The sequence below is a fragment of the Schistocerca cancellata genome, chromosome 1, assembly GCF_023864275.1.
Source record: "Schistocerca cancellata isolate TAMUIC-IGC-003103 chromosome 1, iqSchCanc2.1, whole genome shotgun sequence".
NCBI lineage: Eukaryota > Metazoa > Arthropoda > Insecta > Orthoptera > Acrididae > Schistocerca > Schistocerca cancellata.
This window is the reverse complement of record NC_064626.1, coordinates 1,273,823,715-1,273,836,040: the sequence shown is the minus strand read 5'-3', so window position 1 is coordinate 1,273,836,040 and position 12,326 is coordinate 1,273,823,715. Positions and strand designations below refer to the sequence as shown.

At 42.0% G+C, this 12,326-nt stretch overlaps 1 protein-coding gene and 1 non-coding gene across 2 annotated transcripts in view; one reads left to right on the top strand and one right to left on the bottom strand.

Annotated features, from left to right (window-relative positions):
* Window positions 1–12,326, top strand: part of LOC126145824 (maternal embryonic leucine zipper kinase-like) — a 393,633-nt gene that overhangs the window by 325,160 nt on the left and 56,147 nt on the right. The window lies entirely within an intron of this gene.
* Trnae-uuc (transfer RNA glutamic acid (anticodon UUC)) lies at window positions 1,017–1,088 on the bottom strand. The gene has a single exon. It is a non-coding gene; the product is annotated as a tRNA-Glu (tRNA).

The window sequence follows — 12,326 nt, the reverse complement described above, 5'->3', positions numbered from 1 at the left end:
TTTAATAAACTGAAATCATTTCTGCTTCACAAGTCCTTCAATTCCATTGATGAATCCTGACCACCTAAAGTGTGTATGAGGCTGGGCTAATTTTATTAAATTGTATTTTAAACTAAGATTAAAGAAAGAATTTCGCTGTGTTATTTGTCTACATGTAGCACATATCACATCATAGCGAGTTGTTGCAAATGTGGTTCATTAAACGTACAAATAACTAGTTAGCTATTGTCAGCGCCAACTGACTATCGTGGCTCGTATGTCGTCATATGATTTGCCAAATTGCGTTATCCGTGTCAGTTACAAAGACGATAGCAACGATCAGCTCGCACGATGTGCAAAACTGCAGCAGCACGACGAATATCGAGTTTTGAAAAAATCAACGGTTGCTGCCACAGCCGCAGAGAGGAGTATAAATTATGTTGACTGGGACATAAACATTGTCTGATTAGCGACGTACCACTATTCTGTGGTCAGGGAGGCTGTCGTGATCTTAATGTGCAACAACTACTGTAACTGGGACAGCGGCTGTAAGATCGTTAGTGTATGGATTTCTGAGCAGTACATCGTTGTTTACTTTCAGAAGTAAAACTGGCGCTAGTCGGACTCCTCCATCCTAAGAGGCGACTTGATACCTGGCGTGCAGAATTCCTTGATTTCTGCGTCGTAACCTGGCCAGTCGAAAGCCTATCTAAATAATACTGTATAGTACTTAAACCACCTTATGGTGTAGGGTACTTCTGGTACCACATAAATTCCTTCCGTCCTAACATTGACGGAGGACGAACAAAATTTCAAAGAACAGTAGCCCGGTTTGCAGTATCACAGAATTGTGGGAGAATGCTTCGAAAATGGCAGCCAGCGAAGCAGAGCCGTCTTAGATGTCGGCTAACAAATCAAACATCGCCATCGCTCATGTAGTAACAGATGGAAGCGACAATAACTATGAGATCTGTTCAAATTCTGTTATAAAACGCATTTAGAGACAAAGTCTCGTCGATGTGGTAAATTAAAATAATTTCCCATGCCGGGAATCGAACCCGGGCCTGCTGGGTGAAAGCCAGCTATCCTAGCCACTAGACCACATGGGAGTTGCGATATACGGGTGGAAGTAGAGTATATGCAGGAGATTGAAGGCGATGTAATTGTAACTTGATTCATGTGTGAATTTAACGGATAAATATACGATTTGCTCCTGCTGGATTATTAATGCGGACGGAGGAGTAGAGTGTAGCGCAGCTGGACCTTTCTCAGAGTTGGCAGCTGTAGCAACGCGCTGTTAACATCAAGATAATGGGCATCGTGGTGTGGGAAGTATGTCCGTTCGACGTTGTCATGTGAATGTTGTAAACGATAGAAATCAAAATCACATTACAGACATAGATTTCGAAGCCGATGCGGCGACGTATATACGTTACTCGGTAAATCGCATGCCCTTCATAATGCCTGTTACGAATCTTGTCGGTAAAACGGTTTCGTCACTACCGCTTCCAGTGTGAATTACTAAACAGCTGTCATATGTATCTGGACTAAGTTTTCGAGAAATTTATCTGTTTAAAATTTTGCAGTTGCCTCTATTTTAGCTAATGCGGTGCCCCTCGGCCTTCATTCCTGTACAGGGAAGGTGGGAATGATCGATATCCCTTGCGTGCTCTCGGTTCAGTCGTAGTGAACCAAAAGAAACTTCGGCTCAGCGCCGTTGTGCCCTAGATTCATTGCTGCCGAATAATGTTACGAGACCACTGTACTATTACAGCAGATAGGGTGGTATTTTGTTACAGCGTGGATCTCACTCCGTTGGACGATCCTGTAGCTAGTTTCTGTTAGTAATTTCCAAATGTGTTGCTAGTGAAAATGTTCTGTGAAAAACTGAATGACATATTTCGAATAATTATGGGAGCTGGACGTATGTATGGAAGTGAAACATGGACGATAAATAGTTTAGACAAGAAGATAATTGAAGCTTTCGAAATGTGGTGCTTCAGAAGAATGCTGAAGATTAGATGGGTAGATCTCATAACTAATGAGGAGGTACTGAATAGGATTGGGGAGAAGAGTTTGTCGCACAACTTGACCAGAAGAAGGGATCGGTTGGTAGGACTTGTTCTGAGGCATAAAGGGATCACCAATTTAGTACTGGAGGGCAGCGTGGAGGGTAAAAATCGTAGAGGGAGACCAAGAGATGAATACACTAAGCAGTTGCAGAAGGATGTAGGTTGCAGTAGGTACTGGGAGATGAAGAAGCTTGCACAGGATAGAGTAGCATGGAGAGCTGCATCAAAGCAGTCTCAGGACTGAAGACCACAACAACAACATGGGAGCTGGCGCGCGAATACGCAAAAAGATTAGATCAACGTACAGTTACGGACCTGGACATTCTCGGAAGTGTCGTATTTATTTGCGGTTGGAAAGTATGGTCGGACGTGTTCCTGCGTTCTAAACTTGTAACTTGTTTGTTGGGCGCAGAGCCATTGAAGGTCGCCTAATAGACAGCAGAGGCATTGCCGGAGCCCTGTTTATAAATCGAGTTGGATGAGGAGCCAGTTGGCAGGATCTATGGGACAGGCTCGTGCCCCCAGGCCAGGTGCTCCTGTCGTAAAGCTGTCCACCCAGACTGATGGCCCAAGAGCGCCATCGCTGCGCCTCTTCCTCGCAGCCTCGCGAGCAACTAATGGCGAAAATTATGTCCGGAATTACGGGCAGCTGCTCAGTATGCATTAAGAGAGCCGCCGCAGGTCGCGGGCTATTTTTAGCCTCCAAGGTGCGGGCCGATTACGCGGCCCAAAGGCAACTGTGCTAGTAGTCCAGAACGGAAACGCAATTCTCTCGTCTGGACGTCTAAGTCGGCAAAATGCGTATTCATCCGGTACAGACAAAAAGGTTCTGCCAGAGAGACAGAGAGAGAGAGAGAGAGAGAGAGAGAGAGAGAACGAACCACACGTAGCGTGCACGGACACCTCGCAGTGGAAGTCTGGTGCTACTACGATGTTCCATGTTTGATGCAGGATGTACATATAACACTGGCTTTCAAGCAACAGCATTATTGTCCAAGCCAGTATCAAATATTTTCGTGTTAGTAAACGAAATTTGCTTGAGGATGGTATAACACTCTTCCGCAAAACAGTTCTTAAAGAGAGGCATTCCATCCGCATCGTTCTTCGACTTCTATCATACAGTTATTGTTAACTTCTTTTTCCAAGCACACTACAAATTTGCTTGATTAATCAGTTCCCACTAACTCTGTAAACCGGTCCAAAAAGGATTAGCCTACCACTTACTATTACCTTACATGTATATTGGTACACTGCAGTAAATTTCGTCGCAATTCTCATTTCAATCCATCTTTCGTCTGTAGTGAGGCTGTTCTTTAACTTATTCAGTTTATAATTTATAGTAGTTTAAATGTTCGCATGCATATACATTGTTTTTAGAGTCTTAGCTTATATCTCCTCTGTGGACATTATTTCTGCCAATAGTGACCCCCTGGTGTGGTATTTAAATCAATACTGGCCAGTTATCAAGTGGATGAGTCCATGAATATATCTCAGATTACATCTGACCCACATCTAGCCCACATAATCCTGTGCAATATTAAAAAAAATTGGTAAGCATTTATGCAACAGTCTTGCAAAATTGAGCACAGTAATTGTTCTCACTCCTGCCTATGAAAAGACGTAGGTGCCTGTGTTTCAGAACCTTCCTGACATATGTATATGCTCTTAAGTCATTGCTGTACTACAGACGAATCTGTATTGCACTAGTGGTTTTGACGGGTGCTAAACTCATTCGCAACGTTTACTATTCAGTACGTCTGTTATATTTAAACTTAGCGGTGCTGGATGTACAAAGTCCGGTTCGTTTGTGTTGGAACATAAATCGGTCTTCGGCGTTAAATGCGCCCTTGCAACAAAGGAACGGAGACACCTTGTTCGCATTTTTCTCGTTGTTTGCTTTATTTCATTCTTATTCGTGCTACGCGCCAACCGAGGCGTTAGCAGACAGCGTGGCGTCTCTGGCGTCAGCGCGCGTATCCGCAGACGTTGAGAGAGCTGCTGCCACCTAGTGGCGAAAGTTACAACTACGTCAGTTGGCGGCGAAAACGTAACGGATACTCCCGCACCGCACCACTCAACAAGATTCTGCCATAGCATATGAAAGCTGCTGGTCTTAACGGGTGGGTGGATTACACCTTTCCTCCACGGAGTGTTTAGACTTGCATTCTTCCGACTCACGCTTTGTTTCTAAAAAGTTCTTCAGGTAAATTCCTCAAAACAATTGTTGCCTGAAGTCTTCACACCATTTTCAGTTAGGTATATAACAGGGTTTTCAATCACCACTTAATCTTGGGTTTTAGACATCGTTATCCAATCAGATCCTTGATATTTATTACACGAAATAGCCCATTTCTCTAAGTGCTCAAATGCTGTGGCATAGAAAGCCATTGTCTCTTCCTCAAATTTCAGATCAAATTAGTTATTATTTTGTTGATTAGGGTTCTCATTCTTTAATTAGTTCAAATTCATTTTGATTTGCGTGCCAATAAAATTGACAGTCTTCCCTTCACTCCAGACATCTTTGAGTGTCGATTGATATATTTTTTATTTCAGTTATCGAGACTTTATTCCCTCCACACTTTTTATATATTTTTTTTCAAACAGAGCCAAGTTTCACTGCAGAAACATTAAGAAAACTTCACTGACTGGACTTCTGAAAAAATCTGGAGTTATTTTAGGTGGCGTGCCCTCGGCATCAAAAATTGTTTTAATGGAATCCAAAGCTTTAGAATTTACTCAACTGCGGGCATTGACACAGCCATCTTGTTTTTGAACGAGATAGAAGAGTCTGTTGATTGACATCAATGTATAAGCAGAACTCATTCAGCTTCTCTGTCCTTTTGGTGTGTTTTGAAAAATAATTAAATATTTTCAAGTCGATTATTTCAATGTCGACAGTTAGGACTCCAGCACCGCTTGATACAGTGTCGTGGAGAATACGTGCAGGGCATCCAATTCCTTCTACATTTTTTCCTAGTTCCTCTTTAACTTAGTGAAACACGTTCCGCTGGCCGCGTCGATGAGGCTCTCCGAAGCTGGTGTTGGTACTCTTTCCACAAAAAGCTATTAATTTATCTAATAGGATTTGCAGTGTCTAGAAAAAATTTGCAATTGTCTCCGATGTTTCGTTATACAGTGAATCAAACCTCAACAGCTTCCGCTGGATTCAGTCAGTTTCAGTAAAGTATTGAAAAACTAACGGAAACATCTTTACAGCCTTGTGGTTCGAAGCGTCGTTGCCTACGCCGTAAAAAGCAACTTCTTGTCAACATAAACCTGTTGACGTAAATAAAACTGAGACTGAAGTTACATGTTACGCCAGCAGATGGAGTTACTTCAGTACTTGAGTCAAGGTCGTAACATTATTTTGCAAAGTCGGGAGAAAATTGGGTCTTGTCGGCCCAAGACGGTCCATATCGGTGACGGTCCCGAAATGTCGGGACGGGTGGCAACCCTACATATTAATAATTTTCGCCAAGATTCTTTCTCTTGTAATTTAGTACATTCTTTCTTGCACACGTCTTTCAAAATATGTTTGACGTATTTTGATGTAAACGATCTCCGTCCTAGGTGGTGATGTTTTACTGTTTGTGTGCCGTTCATACTGCCAACTTCCCGTGCTGGTTTCTACCTCACTAATGAACCTAGAGTGTCATCTGCTGTACTTTACATATTCCGGGATTGTGTTCAGTTTTAACGTGTAAGCCTAGTATATTCATGCCTACGATATTCAAATATCATATCAGTTTCTCTTTATGTCTGTATCATCATTTTGTTTTGAAATATACTTTGCAGGATTTGTTGGTACCAAGTGCTGCTGTTTAAGGGCGAATTTCCCGTCTTTTACTGGCTCCCTCTGTTACTGCATTTCGTCCTTACAACTCTAATGCAGCTCACCGCCCACTGATCTATCCTGAGCGCTGCAACTGACGAAAGTTGGTTTGCATGTACTTCAGTTGTGGCCAGTAGTTACGTGACATCGTTCAGAATTTCGCGACGTGCCTTGTTTTAAGACACCAGTTATATCTTCTTAAGTCAGCTGTGAACACTTGAGAATGGCCGAGACCGCTCGTATAGTAAAGAAAAAAAAAAGTACTCAATTGGAACTGCTATTCAATAGAACATATCTTTTTCTTGCTCACATTCGAACTCATAACAGGAAAATTCCTTTTTTGAGTATTTTGAATAAAAGTCTAAAGACTCTGGTATAACTTACCTGACAGCAGAGAAACTCGCAAAGTGCTTATGGAATATCGTCTCAGTTAAGCGACTGAATTCGTGATTTCCTGTGAGAGCGGTCACAGATCGTAGTAATTGACGGAAAGTCATTGAGTAAAACAGAAGTGATTTCTGTTGTTCCTTACATATATAAACGTTTCAGGATACATTCAGATCAACCGTCTTCGATTGTTTGCAGATGGTGCTGTCGTTTATCGTCTAGTAAAGTCATCATCACAATAAAAAGAAATTGTAAAACGATTTAGAAAAGAGATCTGTACCTGGGGAAAATTGGCAATTGACCCTAAATAATGAGAAGTGTGAGGTCATCCACGTGAGTGTTATCAGAAATCCGATGAACCTCAGTTACACGATAAATCTGTCAAATCGGAAGGCCGTAAATTCAACTAATACCTACGAATTACAGTTACGAACACAGAGGAAAAGTTGTGGGGAAATCAAACCAAAGATGGCGTTTTATTGGCAGACCACGTATAAAATGCAACAGATCTACAAAAGACACTGCTTACAATACGCTTATCCGTCCTTTTGTAGAGTAGTGCTACGTGGTGTGTGATCCTTACCAGATAGGATTAACGCAGTACATCGAGAAAGTTCAAAGAAGAGCAGCACGTTTTGTGTTATCGCGAAATAGGGGAGAGAGTGTCACTGACATGATACGGGATTTGGGATGGACGCCTTAAAACAGTAGCTTTTTTTCTGCCGTGGAATCTTCTCATCAACTTTCTCCTTCGAACTCGAAAATATTTTGTTGATGCCGATCTACATAGGGAGAAACGATTACCATAATAAAGTAAGGGAAATCAGAGCCCACACGGGAAGATACAGACGTTCTTTTTTCCGCGCGCTGTTCGAGGGTGGAATAATAGAGAATTATTGTGAAGGTGATTCGATGAACCTTGTGCCAGGCACTTAAATGTGATTTGCTGAGTGCCCATGTAGATGTAGAGTGTTACATACTGCGTCTGTAATGTTTGTTAGTAACAGGCTGAAATATTGCCTTAAGATTGGGAAATACTTAGAGCTTCAAATATGTATAGCCTTCAGCTATTCGCACCCGTCAGTTTCCGCCTCCCATCAAGTTGTCGTCTCGGTTGCTCCTTGTCTGTTCTGGACTCCAGCGGACAGAGCTCGCTTGTTCCGTCTGCCGCCGCTCTCCAGGCTGTATCATCCGCCCACCTCCATTTCAGTTTCATTACGCCTTCGACTGTGGTCCTGTTCCCCTGATCCAAACTTTTTTCTGCCTCTCCGAGTAATTCCTTGTATGTGCGTCTACGATGTTTGCTGAATAATTCTGTTTTCGACTGTCTTTCACATTTAAAGTGCCCATCTCGCAGCAGTAGGCCATAACTGGTGGTACACAGATATAGTAAACTCTCTTGTCTAGAAACAACGGAAATTTGGTTTCGAATTCGTTATTTAGTTTACCAAAAGTACTCAAATTATCTGTAGCCTGCTCTTCTGTTAATGCCTTTTCCTGTACAATCACACGCAGTCTTGAGCTACTCTATATATACACTAAAAACTCACGCACAGGTATTGTAATTTCATTGATAATTTTTACTTTTTTTTTCTTCCCAGTGTGGTCTTTGTACATTATTGTAGTCTTATTGTAACTTATTTACAACCCAACTTTCAAACTCCTCTCTCTCTCTCTCTCTCTCTTTTTCTCTGATTTTTAGACTTGTTTCTAGTAGTCAGATCCAGCGATTGTTGTTGTCTTTCAGTCCTGAGACTGGTTTGATGCAGCTCTCCATGCTACTCTATCCTGTGCAAGCTTCTTCATCTCCCAGTACCTACTGCAACCTACATCCTGCTGAATCTGCTTGCTCTGTTCATCTCTCGGTCTCCCTCTACGACTTTTACCCCCTGAACTTCCCTCCAGTATTAAACTAGTGATCCCTTGATGATGACTCAGAATGTGTCCTACGAACAGATTCCTTCTTCTAGTCAATTCGTGCTACAAATTTCTTTTCTGCACAAATCTATTCAGTACCTTCTCATTAGTTACGTGATCTATGCATCTAACCTTCAGCATCTTCCATAACACCACGCTGGCCGGGGTGGCCGAGCGGTTGTAGGCGATACAGTCTGGGACCGCATGACCGCTACGGTCGCAGGTTCGAATCCTGCCTCGGGCATGGATGTGTGTGACGTCCTTAGGTTGGTTAGGTTTAAGTAGTTCTAAGTTCTAGAGGACTGATGATCTCAGAAGTTAAGTCCCATAGTGCTCAGAGCCATTTGAACCATAGTACCACATTTCAAAAGCTTCTATTCACTTTTGGTCTAAACTGTTTATCATCCATACTTCACTTCTATACAGGACTACACTCCGTACAAATACCTTCAGAAGAGACTTCCTAACGCTTAATCTGTACTCGATGTTAAATACATTTCTCTTCAAAAGAGACGCTCTCCTTGCCATTGCTAGTCTACATTTTATATCCTCCTTACTTCGGCCATCATCAGTTATTTTGCTACCCAAATAACAAAACTCTTCTACTACTTTTAATGTCTCGTTTTCTAATCTAATTCCCTCAGCATCAAGTGATTTAATTCGACTAATTCCATTATCCTTCTTTTGCTGTAGTTGAATCTCATAACCCTCCTTTCAAGACACTGTCAATTGCGTTCGGCTGCCGTTCCAACTCCTTTGCTGTCTCTGACAGAATTACAGTGTCATCGGCAAACCTCAAAGTTTTTATTTCTTCTCCTTGAAATTGTTTCTACTTCAAATTTTCCTTTGGTTTCCTCCAGTACTTGCTCAGTGTACGGACTTAAATCACATCGGGGATAGGCTACAACTACTACTCCCTTCTCATGCCCCTCGACATTTATAAGTGCCATGTCGTTTCTGTAAAAGTTGTAAATAACATTTCGCTTCTTGTATTTTACCCCTGCTACTATCAGAATTTCAAAGAGAAAATGGCAATTAACATTGTCAAAAGCTTTCTTTAAGTCTACAAATGCTATAAAAGTAGGTTTGCCTCTCCTGAACGTATCTCCTATGAGAAGTCGTAGGATCAGTATTGTCTCGCATGTTCCTACAGTTCTCCGGAGTACACACTGAACTTCCTGAGGTTTGTTTCTACCAGTTTTTCTATTCTCGTGTAAAGAATTCGTGTTAGTATTTTGCAACCATGACTTATTAAACTGATAGTTCGGTAATATTCACACCTCTCTGCACCACTATTTTCAACAGTAACAGAATTAACTGTTTTAAGGGGGGGTAGGATGTCAAACGGGCCGACTTGGAGCAGGAGAGTCACCACAGGACATTTTAATTTCTACTGTCTATACTTTTACAAATAAATTCATAAAACTTTGTCACCATGACCAGGAAGAATTGAGGACTCACATTCATCGCAGTGGAAGTTAAAAAACGTAGCAAAATACCTTTTTTTTACATGTGAAATTTCATCATTTTTTCACTTATTACTGGCTGCATTTGTTGCTATAGGTACACTTTTCTTCCTAAGTAAGAGAGATTTTTCGATGAATTCGTCGTAGCATACAAACAGTAGTTACATGTGTATGAAACTCTAGAATTTTCCAAATCTATTAAAAAACTGTGGAAAAAATTGAGATAAATAACTATAAAACTTGAGTTTTTTCTAAACATGAAGTTTAAAATGTAACAGTTCATTCAATTTTTTCCTAAATTTAATAACTTCTAGAGTTTCATACACCTGTAACTATGGTTTGTATGCTGTGCAAAAGTCATCGAAGAATCTCTCTTACTTAGGAAGAAAAGTGTACCTATAGCAACAAATGCAGCCAATAGCAACAAATGCAGCCAGTAGTAAGTGAAAAATGATGAAATTTCACATGCAAAAAAATTTGTTTTGTTGCGTTTTTGAGCTTCCACTGCTATGAGTATGAATCCTGAATCCTTCGTGGTCATGTCGTTAAAGTCTTATGAATGTATTTGTAAAAGTATAGACGATGGAAATTAAAATGTCCTGTGGTGCCTCTCCTGCTCCAAGTCGGCCCGTTTGACGTCCTACCCCCCTTAAGAATTAACATGTACTTGTGAATTCAACCATTGCTGTTAATGGTTCACGGAAGTTAAGAATCAGCAGAGTAAATATGGACGTCGAGCGAATGTTATATTAAGGGAACGGTCGTTCTTTCACAGCTCTGAACGAGTAGACCTCCGGCATTGTTTGTGTTCGCCCCGAGCAGTGCAGCCTTGAGACCGGCTGCGCCTACAGCGTTAGCACTCGCGTTGTATCGGGGCAAGCAGCAGGGTTGCTGTAGGGCTGAGGAGACAGCCAGCCAGTTGCTCACCCACACCGATCAGCTCTCCATCCAGCTGAGTTCTCTGCTGTCTTTGGCAGACGGGATGGATCGTGTGGCTCTTTATTTGGGGATCGCTCATCCAATTAAATTAGCAAAGGAAGAGGCAGAATTAAAAGCAGTCGCATCGATACTGCGCAGGCAGATCATCCGTCGCAAGCTCGGCAGCTGGCTCGCGTCTGGTCCGGACGACGACCACGACCAGCTCCACTGCTCCACCGCCACGGCCTCGGACTTGCTCTGGCCCCTTCCACATCTGTTCTGCACACTGTCGTGTAATGCGCGTCTACAGGCATAATTCGCAGGCCGCATTACGATGTGTTGCGGAGGGTCCTTCTGCTATAAGCATCATTTCCTGTTCTTTATTGCCTGTCCGCGAATGGTGCGTGGGGAGAAAAACTGTCGCTGTGTTGCATTATGATTTCTTAATTTCTCCGATCCTTTTTTTCCCGTCGTGATCATTTTGCCAGAAGCATGTGGCAGGAACCAACAAGTTGTCCACCCTTCCTGGAGCGTACCCTCTCAGGATGTCTGCGGTAAACATTCCCATGGTGCACAACTAGAACTGTAAAACTACCATGGTGTTGTTGTTGTTGTTGTTGTTGTGGTCTTCAGTCCTGAGACTGCTTTGATGCAGCTCTCCATGCTACTCTATCCTGTGCAAGCTTTATCTCCCAGTACTTACTGCAACCTACATCCTTCTGAATCTGCTTAGTGTATTCATCTCTTGGTCTCCCTCTACGATTTTTACCCTCCACGCTGCCCTCCAATGCTAAATTTGTGAGCCCTTGATGCCTCAGAACATGTCCTACCAACTGGTCCCTTATTCTTGTCAAGTTGTGCCACAAACTCCTCTTCTCCCCAGTTCTATTCAATATCTCCTCATTAGTTATGTGATCTACCCATCTAATCTTCAGCATTCTTCTGTAGCACCACATTTCGAAAGCTTCTATTCTCTTCTTGTCCAAACTATTTATCGTCCACGTTTCACTTCCATACATGGCTACACTCCATACAAATACTTTCAGAAAGGACTTCCTGACACTTAAATCTATACTCGATGTTAACAAATTTCTCTTCTTCAGAAACGCTTTCCTTGCCACTGACAGTCTACATTTTATATCCTCTCTACTTCGACCATCATCAATTATTTTGCTCCCCAAATAGCAAAACTCCTTTACTTCTTTAAGTGTCTCATTTCCTTATCTCATTCCCTCAGCATCACCACACTTAATTCGAACACATTCCATTATCCTCGTTTTGCTCTTGTTGATTTTCATCTCATAACCTCCTTTCAAGACACCATCCATTCCATTCAACTGCTCTTCCAAGTCCTTTGCTGTCTCTGACAGAATTACAATGTCATCGGCGAACCTCAAAGTTTTTATTTCTTCTCCGGGGATTTTAATACCTACTGTGAATTTCTCTTTTGTTTCCTTCACTGCTTGCTCAATATACAGATTGAATAACATTGGGGAGAGGCTAGAATCCTGTCTCACTCCCTTCCCAACCACTGCTTCCCTTTCATTCCCCTCGACTCTTATAGGCTACCATAAATAAGTGTAAACTACGTTATTTCTTCTAGTAGCCTTGGTCAGTCAAGATCGTAACGCGTTACCCATATGTTAGGTGTGTTGCGTACCTATCTGGCGTTAACTCATTTCGATTTCCTTTGTTTGCACAGCCGATCAGTGTCGTATTACATTCACACGGAAACCTGCAGTGGTGAACCGTTTA